At 41.9% G+C, this 22,598-nt stretch overlaps 1 protein-coding gene across 6 annotated transcripts in view; it reads right to left on the reverse strand.

Moving 5' to 3' along the window:
* Positions 1–22,598, reverse strand: part of AGAP1 (ArfGAP with GTPase domain, ankyrin repeat and PH domain 1) — a 777,656-nt gene that overhangs the window by 754,261 nt on the left and 797 nt on the right. The window lies entirely within an intron of this gene.

Here is a 22,598-nt window from a genome sequence, read left to right on the forward strand (position 1 = left end):
TCCTCTTCCCTTGCCAGGGAAACACGCACATCTCATTCTTTCCTCCCCACAGCCTCCAACACCACAATCACAAAACAGAATCGAAGATCCAAACCAGTTAGATCCAAACCAGTTTCAGCCCTGTCACTGCATCCTATTATTATTAGGAAAAATGTTGTATAAATCTCTAGATTACATTCCCTGAAAATATCACGTGGGATAAAATACTAAAAATCCTGAGGAAGCTCTCCTTGGTGAGCCATGAGACACACTCTTCAATAAGCGATATGGGGCATGAACCCGATGAAAGAGATTCTCTCCCTTTATCATGGCCTCGCTTCCAGGCATTGAGCTTCTATGAGTCAGGGGCTCCAGAAGAGAATTTACCCACTCCTCATCAGCAGTAAAATTTATTGAGTGCTTATCATGTGCGGAGCATTGCACTAAGCTCTTACAACAGAATTGGCAGTCACCTTCCATGCCTACAGGGGGAGGAAGACATTAATATAAATAAATACTTTTATAATATATAATTTAAAGAGATGTATGTAAAGGCTGTGGGGCTGAATGTGGGACACATATCAAATGCCCAAAGTGCGTAGCTCAAAATGCAAAGACGACACATTCATTCATTCAATTGTATTGAATAAGCGCTTACTGTGTGCAAAGCACTTGGGAGAGTACGATACAACAATAAACAGACACAGGTGAGGGGGCAGGGGAAAAGACGGCTTAATAGAGGAAGGCCTCTTGGAGGAGATGTAGCCTTAACAATGACCTAAAGTTAGGAAAAGTATTGCTTTGGCATATATTTGAGGGGTCGGGGAAGGACATGGGAAAAGGATCCTCTGCTCTCCTTCCAAACCAGTTGTATGTTATCCACTTTTATCCCCATCAGTATTACTGACTGCCACTGGGTGAAAAGCACTGTACTAGTCAAGAGAATGGTCATTCATTCAATCATATTTATTGAGTGCTTACTGTGTGCAGAGCACTGTACTAAGCATTTGGAAATTACAATTCAGCAACAGAGAGAGACAATCCCTGCCCACACCAGGCTCACTGTCTAGAAGCGGGGAGACAGAGATCAAAACAAGTAAACAGGCATCAATATAAGTAAATAGAATTATAGATATAGGCACATCAAAACAAGTAAACAGGCATTAATATACATAGAATTATAGATATGAACATAAATATACAAGTGCTGTGGGGCGGGGAGGGTAAAGCTAGACTTCTTCTAGACTGTGAGCCTACTGCGGGCAGGGATTGCCTCTATTTGTAGCTGAATTGTATTTCCTAAGCACTTAGTACAGTGCTCTAAACACAGTGATTACTCAATAAATACAATTGAATGAATGGAGCAAAGGGAGTGAGTTGGGGCCATGGGGAGGGGAGGGGGAGCTGAGGAATAGGGGGGCGGTCCAGTCACCAGGTTCATCGCAATAGTTTAAGTGGCTTTGCAGCCCATGTTAGGTGAAGTACCAAGAGCTACGTTGGTAGCATTCCCCTTTCCCCTCTGATCCCAGTTCCGTGCTAATGTACAAGTTCCAAATTATCAGCACATTTTCTCCTCCTGCTCTCAACTTTATTCTCATTGCTCAGCCAGCTGTGAAGAAGTCATGCCTTCTGTCACCGACTAATGGGCACTGAGTGCCCTCCAGGGATGTAATGTTTCACTAGGTACTAAGGTCTACCAGTCTAGAGGGCTTAGGAGAAAGGCTGCCTGCCAACCATGATGGGGGAGAATATTCCTGCCAACCATGCTTCTGGCTAAGAATGGTGCAAAGGCCTTAGAGTGAAAGAAAGACAAGGGAGAGAGGGTCAGATTCAGGGCAATAAAGAGGAATGGGGAAACTCATTCCCCTCAAATCTTGAATAATTCCTTTTCATGCTAGTACCCCCAGAAGCCAGAAAATGCAAATGAAGAGAACCAACAAGTGATAAAATAAATATTTGAAAAAAAAGGATAATTACTCAGTGTTTGGATATTGAGATCTATTACTCATACATTTTATACATGATGCACTAACGGCTCACTCTGCCTTGGAATGCAAGTTCCTAAAAGGAAAGGACCAGGTCATGTGCATTTTCTGAACAGCTCTTTATGAGGGCTCAATAAATATTCAACACGACCACCCGCATGGCCACCGGTCAGAACACTGGCATTATAGATACAACACTGCAATGGGAGACAGGATGTCCATTCTCCTTCTCCTTCCATGACTGACCCCTCTTTGACCCTCAGGCAAATCCTTTAGATTATCCCTATATCAATTCCTCCCTATTATCCTAACGACCAGTTCGGAGACAATTAACTTCCAGATATGAGAAAATTAACATCTTGCTAAGCACATCTATTTTTACAATGGGGCATAATTCAGATGGCTTCAATTTAAAAGATATCCTTTCCACTGGGATTAAAAGGGCACATTTATTCAACAATCATTTTAAAAGGCAAGTTGGAAACTTTCCTCTTTGCAACCTGCTATTGCAGACAACTAACCTGCCAACTAACCTGTATTCCTTTGCAGGCAAAACTACTCAGCAAACTGATCCAAGAGACCAAATTGAAACACTGCTATAAAAGTTAACTGCTGTTTTTCTCAAGCAGAAAAGAGTGTTTCTGAAGAAACATCTGAAGAAACATCAAGAAAAAAAATCCAGAGAAAATTCCAGACATTAATGATTTTTTCAAGTGTGAACTATTAAACGGAATAAACTCTTACTTTTATGCAAAAGTCTGATTCACAAGTAGAAAAATAACAGGGACATGGCACACAAAAACAAATTACCTTCTACTTATAAAATATTCATCTTTGTCAGCATCCTATTTTCCTTCATAAAGTGCCAAGAATTTTTAAAAATGTTTCTACCCTCTTTTCTCAAACTCAAAATAATGTCAGCCTTTTAAAAAGTTCCAAACAGTTATTCAATAAGTTGAAGCTGTTACCGCCTACCTCAAAAATCAAGGGGGAAATATGTTATTCCTGCCATTAACCACTTTCGTAAGGCACAGAGAAATAAAATCCCAATCCAAGTCATTTAAATTGTGTAATGCATTTCAGGCCATATGGTATCATCCAGCTCAATTTCTCTCTATATATACTATGCCTTCTTGTGTATTGGAAATAATTTCCTAAGGCTGTCTAATCACACAAATCATGTGTCATCATCATGATGCTGACCTTTATTATTAATCAGTTTGGGGCACAGGTTTATTACAAATATAATGAATTATTATCTGTAGCAAAGTCCTTCTCACTTAAACTGTGAGCCCCCAACACACACACACACACACACACACACACGTCTAATCCCTACCTGCATACTCTCTCCCAAAGCTTATTACAGTGCCCTGCACACAGTAAGCTCTTAATAAAGACTATTATTAATAATAATGGTATTTGTTAAGTACTTACTTATTTTCCAAGCACTGTTAAATACTATTACTACTAGCACTTAAGTGCCTGAGTGCTCCATTCACTGCTTTTCTTTAGAAAATTTTGAAGTGCTTCAGATTTAAAATCCTAGTTATTCTCATATCTTGTGCCCCATTATCTACCTCCACAACATTTCTGCAATCCACTCTGCTCTCCATCCAAACTACTACTACACTGATCCAAGCACTTATCATAACAGCCTTCTCACTGACCCCTCTGCCATCTGTTTCTCCCCACTCCAGTTCAAACTTCATTCTGCTGCCCAGATCATTTTCCTAAAAAAAAAAAAGTCCACATTTCCATACTCGTCAAGAAACTCCAGTGGTTTCCCAACCACCTCTGCAACAAAACAAACTCCTTATTACTGGCTTTAAAGCTCTCCAATGGCAAACCCCCTCGTATTTTACCACAATCATATTTATTGATCACTTACTGTGTGCGGAGCACTGTACTAAGTGCTAGGGAGGGTACAATGTAACAGTTATAGAACACATTCCCTGCCCATAATGAGCTTACCTTACCGATTTCCTACTACAACCCAACGCGCACATTTTGCTCCTCTCAACGCCAACCTACACCATACCTCAATCTCATCTATCTAGCCACTGCCCCCTTGCCCACATCCTCCCTCTTGCCTGGACCTCCTTCCCTCTTCATATGTGGCAGACTACCACTCTCCCCTCCTCCTAAGCTTAATTTTTAAAAATCATCTCTCTTCCAAAAGACCTTCCCCAACTAAACCCTCATCTCCCCTTCTCCCTTCTGTGTTGTCTATGAACTTGGATCTCTACCCCTTAAGCACTTTATTTTCACCCTTCCCTCAGCCCCCTTGATATGGATTGGCTCAACATCCTTCACTGGTGTTGTTCAAGTACTGAAGACAAAAGCTAATTTACAGATCACTTGTACCCCCATACTCAAATATGCCTTCTTCGCCCTTACCAAATAACTCAGCTCTGGTAGTATGGAGATGCAACTTCAGAGTCCCAGAGCCAGTTACAGATTTCCTCTAATATAGATACAGCCTTGATAACTTTCCCACATTCCTGAGAGTGGCAGGGTGGCACAGTTTCATCATCTAGATCATATACTTCAGTAATGCAACATTATACAAAATAAAGTTTGCTAGAGCCTAAATTCAGGAATGAGCTCTGGATGTACAAAGGGCAGGAAAAAGTTTTATTCAAGTGTAAAGTGTCTAATGTACCTAAAACCCCAGGATTTCTGCCCCAGCTATAAACAGGTAAGCATAGCCCCCAGGTCTCTATTTTACATCAAACATTCAGAGGGAATAATCAAGCATTAGCTTTGAATTGTGGGCTCTTGATTAGTTCCTCAGCCAGATTAATTCTAGCTCCTGATCCACCCAGAACCATAGGAACTTCCCCAGATATGTAGGTAGCCAGGCCTGCCTACAGTTGGGAATTCCCTCCATAAAGTTAACCCAATTTACCCCACCAGGTATTTCTTTCCACCTCTGGGTAGGGACTGTCTCTATATGTTGCCAACTTGTACTTCCCAAGCGCTTAGTACAGTGTTCTGCGCACAGTAAGCACTCAATAAATACAATTGATTGATTGATTGATTGCGTGAGACTGAACTTCTCTCTCTCTCCCCCCACCCACCCCCCCATCATCTGAATCAGGTCAGGTTAATCCTTCCCCACCACTGAGACCTTTGCTGGGTGGAGGAGGGGCGTGTTTATCCCAAACGCATGACTGTGCCAGAGGTCAGGTCTGTCTCAAATAATGGATTGCGGGCAAATCAGCAGCAGTTGGACTTTGAGAAGGAGGAGTGGAGCTTAGGGAGCAGAAGAAGTCATGTGGCCTAATGGAAAGCGCATGGGTCTGGGTGTCCGAAGGACCTGAGTTCTAATCTCGGCTCAGGCCCCAGTACACCATGTGATTTTGGGCAAGTCACTAAATTTTTCAGTGTATCAGAACCTCAACTACAAAATGGAGATTAATACCATGAGCCCCATGTAGGCCATGGACTGTGTCCAACCTGATCAGCTTGTATCTACCCCAGGGCTTAGTAAAGTGCATGGCACATTGTAAGCACTTAACAAATGCCATTAAAAACACAACAAAAAAACTGCAGTACTTCCTGCTCCTTCAGCCACTCCCCCTGGCTCTCTGGATAAGCCTGCCAACTCAATTTTTCCACAGTGAAGCTGCTCCCAGAAATCAAACAGACCCCCTGAAGTATCTCTGCCTTGTTTCTCTAGATCCTAGGTCTGGCCAAGTCAGAGGGAACTGGAAAGGGTGGTCGCCTTCACTAGATCCCTGTCCTCCCTTTCTCCTGGGGCCTTGTGTCTGGACATGTCACAGGAGATGTTGGGAGAGTCCCTGCCCTATGGCAGCTCACTGGCCAGCAATGACTCCCAGATTCCCCCCTCATGTCATCTCTCAGTCAATGGTATTCATTAAGCAACATGGCTCAGTGGAAAGAGCCCGGGCTTGGGAGCCAGAGGTCATGGGTTCTAATTCCAGCTCTGCCACCTGTCAGCTGTGTGACTTTGGGCAAGTCACTTAACTTCTCTGGGCCTCAGTTACCTCATCTGTAAAATGGGTATTAAGACTGTGAGCCCCCCATGGGACAACCTGATCACCTTGTTTCCCCCCCCCAGCACGTAGAACAGTGCTTTGCACATAGTAAGTGCTTAACAAATGCCACTATTATTATTAAGCACTTACTGTACTGTATTGCACTGTACAAAGCACTTCAGAGAGTACAACAGATTTGGTAGACAACACACTGCCTGCCCTCAGGGAGCTGACAATCTACTCGCCCCAAACCTTGCTCAGGAGGCTTTGCCACCCCCAGAGCTATGCGATCTGGGCTCAAGTTGGTGAAAGATAAGTGTTTCTTCCTTCTCTTCACCTTCTTAATGAGTGTGGGGATTACATCTTCTCACAACCACCTTCACGCTCCCCACTGTGGGGAGGACCCAAGATCACCACTCTTCCCCTCCTTTTGATTTCCCAGACTAAGAAATCCCCTATCCCATAGGATGATGCTGTTCCAGGTGCACGACCAGCTTGTTCAAGTGTCTGTCGATTTTGGAATGATTCAGAATCCATCACAATGAACTCTGAATATAAAATAATTCAAAGCAGAAAGGGAGCAATAAAACTACTGAATTGTTCTTCTAGAAAAATACACTTTGAGTTATTTTTGTTTATTTTCCTGAATAAGTTTCTTCAATCTTCCTCCCCCAATTAAAATTCTTGGTTACAAAGAAAACAAAACCTGGGCTTGGGTGGGCTTGTTAACCTTTAAAAACAAAGACTGAAAACTCTTTAGTTTTGTTCTCTTCAGAGCCCTTAGTGTTGAGGTTTATATTACAGAAGGATTATTTGCTAATTGGGAGGCCAAACTCAAGCCTTCCAAACAATGCATAGCTGTCCTTTTGCACAAAGCACCCACTCCATACCCTATTTGTTCATGTGGGGGGAAAAAATACTTTTACGATGAAAAATCTAATTTTTTAAATGTCAGTAATCTTAAAATACAGAAAGCACATTCCAAAATACATTTGCAAATCTGGGGTCCTCATTAAGACTGGCATTTGGGAACACTGCAGGTACATTAATGCCACAGAGCAGCTCTCATGCCCAGCACCCTGGATACTTCTTTGAAGATAATTTTTCAGGAGAAAATTTTGTTTTGGGCCTGGATGTATTTCATGCCAACCTACTGAAATCAATTGGTCATATTTAATGAGTGCTTACTTTGTGCAAAACACTGTACTAAGCATTTGGGAGAGTACACTATAACAGAGTTGGTAGACATGTTCCCTGCCCACTAGGAGCTCACAGTCTACAGGGCTGTGGAGACTGCTTGGAGACAAGATTAACATTTTTGAAGCCACAAACTACTAGGTCAAACTTCCAGCTCATCCCGGAAACTATACTGTTAGCACATTTGCCTGGTTGGAAAAACCACATTGTATCCTTGTCTCTCCTCCAAGACCCTTCCCACACTCAAGAGCTGTACTGGGAAACACAAAAAACAGTAGGTCCACATCTACCATTTGGAAGGCCTGGGGACCTTTCTGAAGACACACTGTGCCTCCAAGACACAATCTCTCTACAAAATTACCCCACTGACAGAGAGAAATTAAATTATTTTATGTCTCCCATGCTCAACTGTGTTAAAACATTAGTATTACTACTACTACTAACTGGCTTATGTGCTAAACACTGGGGTAGATCTAACACAATCAGATCAAACAGAGTTCCCATCTCAAGTGGACTCCCAGTCTAAGGGGAAAGGAGAGCAGGTACTAAATCAAATTTCCCACAGCTAGTGAGTTAACCAGTTAATGATATCATTAACACCAGGTAGAATCCATGAAATTTTCTCACCTTCTCATTGGTTTACCCAATGCAGATTCAGCTAGAGCTTTAAAAAAACTGCTAGAGTTACCGGGGTGGGAAACCCACACAAAAAGTATCACCTTACTATATGCCAGAAAATACACAAAACCAATGGGTTTTGAAGACAGAGTGATAGAAGCTATACCTATAACTTAAAGTTGATGTAAACTTGAGGTGATGAAATGGATGCCCAAATGAATTCACTAATAAGTCCTCCTACATTCATTTATATGAGACAAGTGTTTTCTAAGTGACCCCAAAGGCACATTAGCATAATTAAAAACAACCTAAAATATTAGGCAAAAAGAACAACATTCTGTTCCATCAGCCTTTTCCTGCCTCAAAGTTATCAAATTTTTCAGTACAGGATACACTAAGTCGAAATGAGAGAGGCAAGAATAAATATTACTAGAAATGATGTGTAAATAAAAGCTTGTTGGGACTTTGCGTCACCCCCCGCCCCCCCCACCCCAGAAAAGCAGGCATAATAATAGTCCCTGTAAACATGAAATTTGAAGCTGAGGGATAAAGTGGAATTCAATCTTATGTATCAAGTGCTTACTGTGTACAAAAAAATGGAATATAGTGTTGGGGGGGGTTGTTTGTTTTTTGCTTTGTTTTAATATTTGGACTATCAGAACAAAAAGCTCAGGACCCTAGTCTTGATTTTGGCTTCTAGAGCACCAGTGTCATTCCTGCATCACACCAATGGCTCTTCCCTCCCACAGTTCTCAGAGGAACTACACTATGGTTCCCTCCTGGCCATTCATTCTCACAGTTATGAACGAACAATCTAAATTCCCCAATTTTCTTCTGAGGCCTGAAAAGAAAAGACTCCACATGATGTAGGAAGGAAAAATTTTTACCAGAGATCCTGCAGGACAGAAAGATAGGGTCAGCTGACTGGAGTCCAGATAAGGTTCCAGTTGGAAGGAAAATGGGCCCACTTCCTGGACACTTCCTCTAGATTGTAAACTCACTATAGCCAAGGAACATGTCTCCTGAACTCTCCCAAATACTTAGAACAGTGCTCTGCAAACAGAAAGCACTCAATAAATAAGATGGATTGACGGGGGGGGGGGGGGGCTCTCCTTGGCCTTAGCCGGCAGAGAGGCTAGAAATTATCCAGAAACCTGAAGCACTCACTCCACAATTTGATCAGAGGATAACGAACTTACTTTCAGAGAAAAAATGATTGTTTTTTCTACTTTCCTACTGAGAAGCAGCATAGCCTAATGGACAGAGCATTGGCCTAGGTGCCAGAGGGACCTGAGTTCTAATCCTCACTCTGCCATGTGCCTGCTGCTTGACCTTGGGCAAGTCACCTAACTTCTCTGGGTCTCCGTTACTTCATCTGTAAAATGGGGATTAAGACTGTGAACACCATGTGGGAAAGGAACTGTGTCTAGCCTGATTAGCTTGTATCTACCCCAGGACTCAGAACAGTGCTTGACATACCATCAATATCATTATTACTACTACTGTCTCACACCAACCCGGTCTAAGAGAAGCAGTGTGGTATAGTGGAAAGAGCCTGGGCTTGGGAGTCAGAAATAGTGGGTTCTAATCCCGGCTTCACCACTGACCAGCTGTGTGACTTTGGTCAATTGACTTCTCTGTGCCTCAGTTCCCTCATCTGTAAAACAGGATTAAGACTGTGAACCCCACGTGGGACAACCTGATTAACTTGTATTTACCTTACTGCTTAGAACAGTGCTCGGCACAGAGTAAGTGCTTAACAAATGCCATTATTATTAGTAGTAGTAGTAGTAGTAGTATTACAATTAAGGGGACAGTCCTGAACAATGCCAGAGGTAAGGAGGAATCACTCATGCCTGCAGAAGCCTTGTGAGATCCAGTTATGTCCCTCCGATCTTTCTTGAGATTAGGAGTGTGTCTGGGACAGAAAGCAGTGAGGAGGCCACATCAATCTGGCCACAAGGTCGGGGGGCGGGGCGTTCAGGGAATGAATGGACCTGAACCTCTGGACCCAGATCCTCAAATGTGTGTGGATAACCAAAGCCGCTAAATAACAAACCAGTCCCCTGAACCCACTCAGCTCCAAATCCACAACTTCAAGCCTGGACAAGAAGCTGGACTGAACCCTGTGGGTGAAAGAGCAGCACGGACAGCTGTTCCTCCTACTGTATTTTCTGCTTTGTCACACTACTCTGTCCTTCTTATCCTCAAGAAAGAGCCCAAGGATTCCAAAACACTTAAAAGACTCAAATCAATAGACTGTCTGCTCACTGTAACAGAAGGATTCCAGGTCTCCCAGGCCACCTTCCAATGAAGCTGGCACCAAAGAATTATTGATGGTTACTGACCTGAACAAGTGATATTTTCATTTTGAGGCAAACATTGCTTTCAAAAAAATCAGGAAAGCAAAATTGTTTCAGCAACAGCTAAATTGTGAGCTACACCGAAATCTTAAAAGTCAGCCTATATTTCCACCTCCCAGGAATCACCATAATCTCAGGACTCAAGAGTCACCCACTTGAAATTCCACTTAATCTTGAATACTAATATGGATTCCACACAAACATAAATGTCAAAACTTCCCAAGCATACATACAGATGGTAGTTGCACTGAAATGGCCAGAAATTTCCAGATCCTATCATTGTAGATGGAAAGTCCTTACTTACCCAGATCAGAGGTTTTTAATAAGATTGAACAAGCAAACTGGATGCACTATTTTGCATCCAGTTTACAGGTGGTACATTTTGACTCTGATGCTTTTCCTATTCCCAATAAATGCTAAACAAACTGTATTATCAAAGAAATATCTCCAATTTTCTAAAGGTTGAAGATATACAACCTGGGAGGCAAACTTCATTGCCCAGGTAGATTAAGGGTTAAATATGGGCTTACAGTTCAGTGTATTTCTATGTAGGTAATACATCTTTTTTGTTATGTTTTCATTTTGCACTCAGTACTTCAATACGGTTTTTAGAAACTGCAACCTTGTAAAATCTAGCTCCACAAACCACAAAGAAAACTTGTTCCTATAGCAAAGAAATTCAACTAACATTTCCTTGAAACTCCAAGAGTTTGACTTCAGAAAATTGTGTGCAACAACAACACCACCATGGAAAGAAAACTACATGGCGGAAAAAAAGCCACACAGGAAATGGACAGTGTCTTTAATAATTCAACTTGGGCACCAAGGATCCCTGCACTAGGATCCTTTTACAAGAAACTGAGATTACATAATCTTTCCCCTCCATCCAACTACCATGCTGAGCCAAGCACTTAAATCCTGACAACTTCTGTATCAACCTCTTCACTGACCTGCCTACCTCCTGTCCTGTCTGTACTTCACCCTGCTGCCTGAATCTAAACAAAGTTCAGCCCACATCTCCGCACTCCTCAAGAAACCTCCAATCATTGCTCATAATAACAGAAACTCCTTACCACCAGCTTTAAGATACTCAGTCAGCTTTCTACTTCCTATCTAAACTCTCTGATTTCCTATTATAACCCACCCTGAACACTTTGGTTTTCTTTCAACCTACCCATTGTGCCTTGGTCTCGTCTACCTCACCGACCCCTTTCCAGACAGTGTGGCCTAGTGGAAAGAGTACGAGTCTGGGAGTCAGAAAATGTGAGTTCTAATTCCGTCTCTGCCACCTGTCCGTGTGACTTGGGCAAGACTCTAAAATTATCTATGTGTCAGTTACCTCATCTGTAAAAAGTGGGTAAGGACTGAGCCCTACATGGGACGGGAACTGTGTCCAACCCGATTACCTTGTATCTACCCCAGTGCTTAGAACAGTGTCGGGCACATAGTAAGTACTTAAATACCCTTCATTCATTCATTCATTCAATCACATTTATTGAGCACTTACTGTGTGCAGAGCACTGTATTAAGTGTTTGGAGAGTACAATTCGGCAACAAAGAGACAATCCCTACCCAACAATGGGCTCACAGTCTAGAAAGGGGGAGACAGACAATGAAACAAAGCAAAACAAGTAGACAGTAGACAGGCATGCCCCACAGCATCAACATAAATAGAATTATAGATACAGATATATCATTAACAAAATAAATAGGATAATAAATATGTACATATATACACAAGTGCTGAGGGGCAGGGAGGGGGTAGGGCAGAGGGAGGGGGTTGGGGCAATGGGGAGGGGAGGGGGAGCAGAAGAAAAGGGGGGCTCAGTCTGGGAAGGCCTCCTGGAGGAGGTAAGCTTTCAGAAGGGTTTTTAAGGGGGGGAATGTGCTAGTTTGGTGGATGTGAGGAGGGAGGGCATTCCAGGCCAGAAGTAGGACGTGGGCCAGAGGAGTGGAGTGTGCGGGCTGGGATGTAGAAGGAGAGAAGGGAGGTGAGGTAAGAGAGGGCAAGGTGATACCACAATTAGTATTATTATTATATGCTCTCTATGGCCTGGAACTCCCTCTCCCTTTATATATGTCAGTCCAACACACTCCCCACCTTCAAACTCCTCCTAAAATCACATATCTTCCACAAGGTCTTCCCTAAGACCTCGTTTCCCCTCCTCTACCTTCTGTGCCACCTATGCATTTGGATTGTACTTCTTAAGCACTTGATATTCATTCCACCCATAGCACTGATGTACATCATCATCAATCGTATTTATTGAGCACTTACTATGTGCAGAGCACTGTACTAAGCGCTTGGGAAGTACAAATTGGCAACATATAGAGACAGTCCCTACCCAACAGTGGGCTCACAGTCTAAAAGGGGGAGACAAAACCAAACATACTAACAAAATAAAATAAATAGAATAGATATGTACAAGTAAAATAAATAGAGTAATAAATATGTACAAGCATATATACATATATACAGGTGATATACATATATACAGGTGTCCACCAGTGTCCTTCCCAGATTGAGCCCCCTTTTTCCTCTCCTCCTGCCCATTCCCCCGCCCTACTTCCTTCCCCTCCCCACAGCACCTGTATATATGTTTGTACAGATTTATTACTCCATTTTACTTGTACATATTTACTATTCTATTTATTTTGTTAATGATGTGCATCTAGCTTTACTTCTGTTTATTCTGATCACTTGACACCTGTCCACATGTCTTGTTTTATTGTCTGTCTCCCCCTTCTAGACTGTGAGCCCATTGTTGGGTAGGGACTGTCTCTATATGTTGCCAACTTGTACTTCCAAAGCGCTTAGTACAGTGCTCTGCACACAGTAAGCACTCAATACGATTGAATGAATGATTGAATATCTTGCCATTTCCCATTGACTGATTTCCCTTATCTGTATTTATTTCAATGGCTGTCTCCTTTTCTGGACTGTAAACTGCTCATGGGCAGCAAATAGGTGTACCATCACTCTCCCAAGTACTTGATACAGTGCTTTGCATGCATAAGCATTCATTAAATACCACTGATTGATTAACCTAAATTTGGATCTCCAAAGGCACTAGTAAGAGAAACCAACTGATGATTTGATATTGTCTTTCCCGTCTTTTGAATACTGAAGCACTACAGTGAGGTTGGAGCATCTCAGTCCATATTTTGTTTTGTTATTTGTTAAGTGCTTACTAGGTGACAGGCACTGTACAAAGCACTGGGGTAAACAAGCTAATCAGGCTGGACATGGTCCATGTCCCACATGGGGCTCACAGTCATAACCCTTGCTTTACAGATCAGGTAACTGAGGCACAGAAAGGTCAAGTGACTTGCCCAAGGTTACATAGTAGACAGGTGGCAGAGCCCAAATTAGAACCCTGGTCCTTCTGACTCCCAAGCCTGTGCTCTACCCACTGGGACAGGGATAACATATGATTGCTTAAGCTTAAACTTTGTCTGGATTTCGGAAACTTTTCAGTTTCATATAAATGACCATCCCTTGCACAAGTTCCTCCTCTACTAGTTATGGTGGTTGGAACAGCCAAGCAGAGAAATAGATGCCAATTCAGACTCACTGTCCTTCAATTTCTAGATATAGAATAAGGGTGAAAGATGGAAGGGAAAGAAAAGGATTTCCCCATCCAAGTGCAGAATGAAAGTTTTAAAGAAATTGTGACAGGATATATATTTGTTAGGATTTCTTAAGATTGTGAGACACACACCCGCCGCCAAGATTCATTCATTCATTCAATCATATTTATTGAGCACTTACTGTGTGCAGAGCACTGTACTAAGCGCTTGGGAAGTACAAGTTGGCAACACAGAGATGGTCCCTACCCAACAGCGGGCTCACAGTCTAGAAGATAGGACAGGAACTATGTCTGGGCTCATTATCTGGGGTCTACCACAGTGCTTGGTACATATTAATCACTAAATAAATATTGTTAATTAATGATGTGTATGAAAGAGGCCAATACAATTGTTCAAGGAAAGCTTTTGAAATGTAGGGGGCTGAATTAATTCTGCATTTACATGGCTGACATTTCCTTTCCTTAACACTGGCCTCCACTTTCAGTTTTTCGGACTGAACTCTCAACTGAAAATCCCTCCCCCAAGGCAGCCATTCTTCTGAAAAGCAGAGGCATAGATTTTCCCCTTCTCACTGTGGTCTCCAGCTCTGTGAATGAGTGTGGTCACTTGATGGGGTGAAGCAGTCCCTGATCCAATGCAGGCTGAAGGCATTTGCTGACCTGGTAGAAATGAACTCCACAACTACTGACTTGTGTCCAAGATGCCCAGTAAAACTCCTCTTCACTTTGTCTTCATTTCTTTTGAAATCCACTACAGCATTATTTGTGTTTTCCACCCATTATCACCCAACTAGATCTACAAACGTACTGATAATCTATATTGTTTTTCTAAAACAGTGAACCTTCCAGAGTTAAACAATATACAAAGTATGTCCCTCAGACTACAATTTGTCAGATAAAAAGACATAGATACATATCTCTATCTTCTGTGTGGTAGATGTCCTCTTACAGCACACTTCTTGTGGGGTTGGTGGTGAACTGAGATTCTGCGTGCTCCAACCCTCCAGATGAGGAACGCCACTGCGCATTACTGAAAGCAGAACTGCTTTGTCTCTGGTGCACTGATGATTTTCTTTTTTTTTTTTTTTATAACTTCCTCTTAGCAGGCACAATGGCTGAACGGCACAATACACACCTGGAACATCAATTATTTGTCCCACACACCATCCCCTAGATAGGTCAGTCCTGCCCCAGTATTCCATGCAAGAAGCTTGTCTCTCAGCTGACCCCCAATATTCTAGGCAAGGAGGCTACCTCAGCCCACCAGCAGTGGTTCTGGTGAACTGGAAATGAGTAATTTTGAGAAGACAAAAGCAAAGTGAAAGACAGCAAATAAACTGACCCTTGAACAGCAACAGACTCTCACCAGATAAGGGGCCACCTGGCCTGGGGGAGACTTATATCCACTTTGCAGAAAGCAAACAGCTGGCATTAAAAATAGAGATAATTCTTTAGAAAAATCAGAGCTAAAAGAAAAATATAGAAGGTGGAGAATGAGTTGTGATTCTGAGCTTGCTTCCTTCTCTTTGACAACTATGCTGAGGAGACTTATGCTCTCTACTAAAATGAATGCAAGATATGATCAAACTGCCAACATATTAAAAGCCTACAACATTTGATGACTGCAACTTAGTACATGTACTTTTTCCAGCACTTTCTAAACTTCCAGGAGTTTAATTCTCCATTTGCATCCCATTACCCAACATTGCATGGTAAACCTCTCCTAAAATCATGAGACTTGTTTGTTGATGCTAAAATTGAAACAATGACTTTTTTTTTTTAGTACAGCAGCTTGAACACATAATAGGTGCACTGTTATCACTGCTTACAGACACACACAAAAATCTCCAACAACAAAAAATAGGGTAGGAAGCCGAGGGACTCTCAACTGAACACTCCCTGGAAAATTTAAAAAATTCTCATAACAAAAAGGCTAACTGAAAACACTAGGGTAACATCAACATTTCAGGGCAGCGATGAATTCCCCAGTTCTTATTTGATTAAAACAACCATAGGCTAAACCAGTCAGCAGGTGATAAAAAGAAAAGGTTAGGATCACTGAGTGACCCTTAATAATAACAACCCTTTCTCAGAAACTTCTTGAAGCCACAGGCATTGATGCAGGAATTAAAAAAAAACCAAAAACCACAAAAGCTATAGTGAATCTGTCAACTGAAAATCAAAATGCATAAACTATAACTCAGTCCGATGTGCCAGAGCTTTGCATTTTTCAGTTTCCCTTATCCAAAATAATGGGTATAGTATCTGTGCAGCACTCAGCATGAACCATATCCACTGAAGATTTGAAAATCATCATTATTCAGTTCACCTGATCTTGCTGAATACTGACATTTCAGAAATCCAAGAACATAAATAATTTGTTAACACGGCTGGGAATTGATTTAGAATTCATCTCCCAAACAATGAAAAGATTAAAATGCTTCCCACTCTGTTTTACTACTACTTCACTAATTACAAGCAGATTGCACAAGCCATTCCATTAATTAGAGGAAGGACTGTCTATATAAAACTGTCGTACAAATACTGGAATCTGGAAAGTCCACAGTCAGCTTACTGTAACAGAAAGAGTGCTAAATTTGTAATTTATCTTTAAATCCACAAAGCCTCCCCTGTTAAAAACACAACTACAAATTGGCTCCCCCATATCGCAGAATGACCACTGGCTGTCAGTGACGGTTAGAACTGATTAAAGGTGATCAACACAACAAACAGTAGAATCCCACTGAAGCTCCTTCCTAGGCTCAGAGTCCACCACTACCCTGATCTATGGAAAACTTCAAGACCCTTTAGTTTTGGTTATTAAAATCTTCCATTTGTGATTTCTTTTGACCAAACATGTCACATCCCCTTTCTTTCCATTCAATCCCAAGTCTGTTCCACAGCCCCAGCATTTGGAGAAGGTAGTCTAGTTTGAGAGGAACTCTGGACTGGAGATTTACATGTTACTGCTTCTTCATCTTCCTACTCCCTAGCATTCTGTGAGGAAGTCATTTGCATCATTCCCCTTCAGGTTTTCTCTGTGTAAACATAAATGATAATTTCTGTACTATTTGTCAAATGCTTACTATGCGCCAAACACTTTTCTAAGCTCTGGGGGTAGATGCAAGAGAATCAGGTCAGAAACAGTCCCACATAGAAAGGGGACATATAAAGTCACCATTTTACAGATGAGGAAACTGAGGCACGGAGAAGACAAGTGACTTGCCCAAGGACACGGCAGTCAAGTGGTAAAGCCAGGATTAGAACCCAGGTCCTCTGACTTCCAGGCCTGGTGGCTCTTTCCACTAGGTCACGCTGTTTGCCCCAAAAATAGTTCAGATCAATCATTTGCTTATTGTGCACACAGCACTGCATTCAGCCCGTGGGAGAGCATAATATAACAGAGTTTAGTAGTCACATTCTCTGCCCACAATGAGCTCAGAGAGGGAGACAGACATTAATAGAAATAAACTACGAATATGTACATAAGTGCTGTGGGGCTGAGGGAGGGGTGAATAAAGAGAGCAAATCCAAGTGCAAGTTGGGAACTAGTCAGGACATATAAAAACCTCTTCTCAAGTACCAATTCAAAAAAGAATTAGAATCAAAAAGAGTAGACTTAACGTCTTTAATTTCTCAGATGAAGGTGCTGAGTTAAAAGTTAAAAGATTGCGAGGCAAAGGCCAAGTTCATGTCCCATAACTTGACATGAAATAACACATTGTATTCATTCCCATTTTCAAAAGCATTCAGAAACAGGTCAACAAAGCCTGCATTAAAAAAAGCAAGAGAAAATCACAGAGTAAGGTACTGTACATACTTGCTTAAAGCAAAAAGATATAGGTTTTTTAGCTTTCTATATAAACAGAATCAGCTTAAAATGCCTAGGTTAAGCAAGCAGTGATATCACAGCAGCAGGTACTCTTTTGCAATGCTTCTACAATTGCCATAGCTTGTTTTTTCAGCCCTGAGTCACTTCCTGTAGACTCCTTTAGCATCTCTTTGAGTCTTCCAAGAGCATGGATTCATTTTTAAAAGGGCTCAGAGTCTTAAAAAAAAATACTTGGAAAAAATGAGTGACCTTTCAAAAGACTGCAATTAATGGAACGGCCTGACCAAAGCATAACTGAAAAAAAAAAAAGGGGGACAAAATAACTCACAGGACCAATTTTCCACCAGTACAAAAGTTTAAATCCCAATGTAACTTGTTTCCAATTGGAAAAGAATCCTCCATCTATTCACGGCTACTGCAGAAAGTCCATATTCCCCACAAGCTTAGGTAGGATTCGATTTCACACCCAAACATATGTGACATGGGATTTAGATTTATACAAACCCATTATATTTGGAAATGTTCAGGTCTATATAGTCCACTGCTGTTATTTACAAGTTTCAAGATTTCGGTAGCGTTGTAGCTTTCTTACCAATTGCTGGATGAAGAAATCTCAAGATAGAGCTATCTGAACAAAATATCAACTCTGCAGTCAAAATCTGGCCGCAGGATAATACACTGCAAAGTGGTAGTTTGTAGGGAGACTATTTTGAACCAGAGACAGGAAAGTTGGTGATTTGTTTTCTTATTTCAGGAAAAAAATACATACCACAAACATCCATCATACAGAAGCTCCAGTAATGTAGAAGGGACTGTCCAGCACACTCCAGGTGGAATCTAGAACATTAGTATGTGTTCAGAGGGGGAAATTTTGCAAATTACAGTCTCAAATTACCAGGGGGAGGGGGAGGGGAGAGAGGGAGAGTGTGTTGATGCTGGGGGTATACAGTGACTTCTCAAGGTCGTGATGCAATCAGTAATACGTAGATATTGCACATATGAAAATAAAACTTATGAATATCTTGAAATAAGTTCATACTAATAATTCTTGCACCATAAATCATTCTGAATAAAGCTGCTTCTGTAGTTTGGAATAGAACAAGTAGTTGTCATTCAAATCACATTTTGTTGCTATGCAAGATGAGAAAATACTTAGCTCATACAAAAGAATTATATGAAGAGAATGATCACGATATAGCCAATAGGAATTGTCACTTTCTCGTTTACCTCCAAGGTCAATAGCACCAACTAAAAATGAACTTTTTCTAAAGCACCACAGAGAAGTAGACATGGTGATAAGAGAGAAGTGAATCACCATCCATATGCATTGTTTTTAGGAATAGCTTCCAACACTACTTCTTGAAAATACTGATGCTTCATTCCTACTAGCAGGAACGTGCCAGTTTCAAAAGAAATGGAGCAAACATCAAATTTGCTCAAAGGAAAACCCCTGAGCAGAATGAAATGTCCTTGGAAGGCTCTTACAGGTACTTTGCTGTGCGATACATTAAAACATATTGTTTTTTTCTTTTAGTGACAATAATCTAAACATCAAAGTCCTCACTCCTGCCACAAAAATCTCCATGGGACATTGCTTTGAAATATGTTCTAGGAAGAACAGAATTACCTAAAACCCTTATTTGCAAACAGTACTATTCATCCTGTCTCATTTCAGAATATCAGGGATATATTAAATTCGCTAATATAGGCTTCACTGCCGGGAATGTTAAGATGGAAGTCATCTGAAAAGTGGGATGGCTTGGATGCCGGTGTTCCAGGACTGACAAGGTATGTGGATTTACAAGGTCAGTACCAGTTGTCCATCCATTTCAGTACATGCCTCTCCTATGAGGACCTGCTGAGGGTTCGCAGAATCCTTTGTCTCTCCTCTGGCAGAGCTAGTGTGCCCATCTCCCTCCTAGAGTGGGCATGCTAAGGGAGGATGGGAGGGAAGGGTTGGGACTTCAGCAGGCAGAGGATTCTGCCCATCTCAGCCTGATCTAGGGGCTTCCACCTTTTGGAAAATACATTCTCATGTGTATAAGGATGATCACTAAAAATTCACAGAGAAGATAAATGAGATTACCATTGCAACACTTTAGAATGTGAGTTCCAACTGCCTCTTGCCTGTTCGGTGCAACCCACACTTTCTCATATCCACATAACTCCCTCTTTCCTGTTCACCTTCAATCCTATCCCTCCCAACCTTAAAACCATAGCTCAAGGCTCATCACCTCCTAGAGACTTTCCCCAATTAACTCCACCATCTCCAACTCTACTACCACCACAATCTAAGTCTCACCATTCCTCCCCACCCTCAACTTAGTCTGTATTTGAATTACAGAGTATTATTTTCCTCTTTTCGATAATTCTCTCCAAACATTTTCTTCTGCTGTTCAACATTTCAAAACCATCAGCATAACTAATTTTGAATAAATCAAAAGCAAAAATGGATGTCAGCATAACTTATTTCCAAATTTTTTAGTGATTCTAACAGTAATAATGACAACATTTGCAGTATTTGTTAAGCACTTACTAAATGCCAACAGTTGGGGTAGATACAAACCAATCAGATCAGACTCAGTACCATCCCAGTGGGGCACTCAGTCTAAGGTGGGGGGGAGAACAGGCACTGAATTCCCATTAGAGAGATGAGGAAATAGACACAGAGAAGTTAAGTGACTTGCCCAAGGTCACATAGTAAACAAGTGGGCAAAACTGTGATTGGGACCCAGGTCTCCTGACTCCCGGGTCTGTGCTCTTTCCACTAGTTAAGTACTTTCTGGAACTTTCTAAGACTCGCCAAGTTCCCCAGAACCGGCTGGGGGGGGAGGAAGCAAATATCTGCTTCTTTTGTATGAGGAAAAAACTGATTAACCATATGAGCAAAATTAAAACTGAGGAGGCTTCAATACCTCAAAATTTCATCCTGAAAAGCTTTCAAATTGACGCACAAAAACCTGGGGCCAGAATGGCGAACACTTTTGCCATCCTCACAACTGGACTGAAGACAAATTGATTACATCATTTTGCTGATGGGCAATAAGCCAAGCTTTCACTTTAAGAGATGATACAAAGGACTGTCTCACAGATCACTTCATCTAGTTCCCTGACTCACCATCCAACTGTCCTTCCATAGAAACACGGTGCTCTCAGAATTGCTAGCTCATCACCAGTTCCTACTTTTGAAGCTCACTCTTTCCCCCACTTTTAAGAGTCACCTCAGTCTCTTGTGGGGGCAGCCAAATGGAGATATGAGAATGGAAAATTAATATTAGCGCAAAAATCAATTCTTCGGCTATAAAAGGATGGGCCTCGGATTTAACCTTCCCTCTGGTTCAGCAGATTAATGGAAAGTGGGTGCAGTACTGCAAGCTTCCTCTAACGTAAGCTCTTGTTAGAGGGACTAATAGGCCCTCACTTCTCCCAGGAATCGAGAGGCATCTTATGTTATCCAGTCAACATGACGTACGTCTTTCTCAGGGCAGATGTTGTACATCAGAAAGTGGCATTTCCCAGCACTTTAACCCCTCACCAGAGAACAGGCAGAGTGCGAGAACAGAACAACTAAAAATAACAATAAAAAAGCTGTTGTGCATTACTGAAAGAAGGCAACCAACTGGCATGTGCAAGTATTCTTTGCTTAAAAAAAAAAGGCCCAAGAAGAGCAGCTTCCCTCACGATTGGCAAAAAAAAAAAAACCCAAAACAAAACAATGAAAACAGTCACTGAGGTTCCAGGTAATTGAGGAGCAAGAATGCATCTCCCAGTTATTTGTAAAACACGTGGGTTCCGACGGCCAAACAATTCCCTGGGTTTCCCTTATCAGGCTAATATCCACCACCTGGAGAGAATCCTCTAAATTGTTCAAACTTAATCAAGGGGGAAAAACCACATCCATTTCTTCAATGGCATGAGACAATCGGTTGTTTACAAAACACTTCTGGTTAAGTGGATTGTTCAGATTACCCAAGCCAAAACATACCTGATCAAAGAGCAACATGGTTTCGGCTGAGATAACTACAGACAATGAGGGTGAACTTTAACTTGAATTCTTCCACCTGGGGTCGGGAATGATTCTCAGGCCAAGGCCCACCACGGGGAAGGGCAAGGAAAGCAGTGAAAGTGATCTGGCCGATCAGTACCCTGCATTCGACCTAGGCCATTACACAACTTTTGGGGCAAATTGCCTTAAATCCTTAGCCGCATTACTGTACTGCTGAAACAAATTAGAAGACTAATCTTGACTGGCTGAGCAGTAAGCTAATTTCTACAACTAAATTACAGTTCTATCGGTTCAACTTGCACCTCTCATCTGCTTGGGTGAGAGAATGCCAGACCTTCCTAGGCTTCTATGCAACGTACGTGCCACACATCAATTATTCTGTTTCTAAAGACTCCCCCCTTTCCCCGCATCCGGGGTTCTTCCTAATACAGGTTGTGAATGTCGGCTTTCAATAGTGGTCTGTTGCAAGCCAAACTTTTCGATCATCTCTTATAATTTCGAATACTGAAACTTCTTGCATCGGATTTAAGACCACCGGACCAAAGAGAAACTTCTACCTTCCCGACCCCCCTGAGGGCAGGGATTGTCTCTATCTGGTGCTGAATTGTTGTTTGTAAGCGCTTAGTACAGTGTTCCACACAGACTAAAGGTTCAGGCAGGGCTTGTCTCTATCTGGTGCTGAATTGTAGTTTGCAAGCACTTTGTACAGTGCTCCGCACAGACAAAAGGTTCATTAAATAGGATTGAATGAACAGTCCCCAAATGAGCCTGGGCATGTGTTCATCTCGGCACCGGGGCCTTCGCCCTGGGCCGGCCGCCCCCAAAAGTAGCAGCCTAGAACAACTTCTGCCCAGTAGCGAGTCGTTATCCCCCCAACTCATTCATCTTTTCCGAAGTCAGAGCTCACGACCCATCAACAGGCCCTGACAATCCCCTACCCGTCCTGCTTCCTTTCCCCGCTATCCCTGGCAGGGGAAAGGAAGACCCCCAGCGCTCAATCAATCGTATTTATTGAGCGCTTACT

Source organism: Tachyglossus aculeatus, chromosome 7, assembly GCF_015852505.1.
Source record: "Tachyglossus aculeatus isolate mTacAcu1 chromosome 7, mTacAcu1.pri, whole genome shotgun sequence".
Classification (NCBI taxonomy): domain Eukaryota; kingdom Metazoa; phylum Chordata; class Mammalia; order Monotremata; family Tachyglossidae; genus Tachyglossus; species Tachyglossus aculeatus.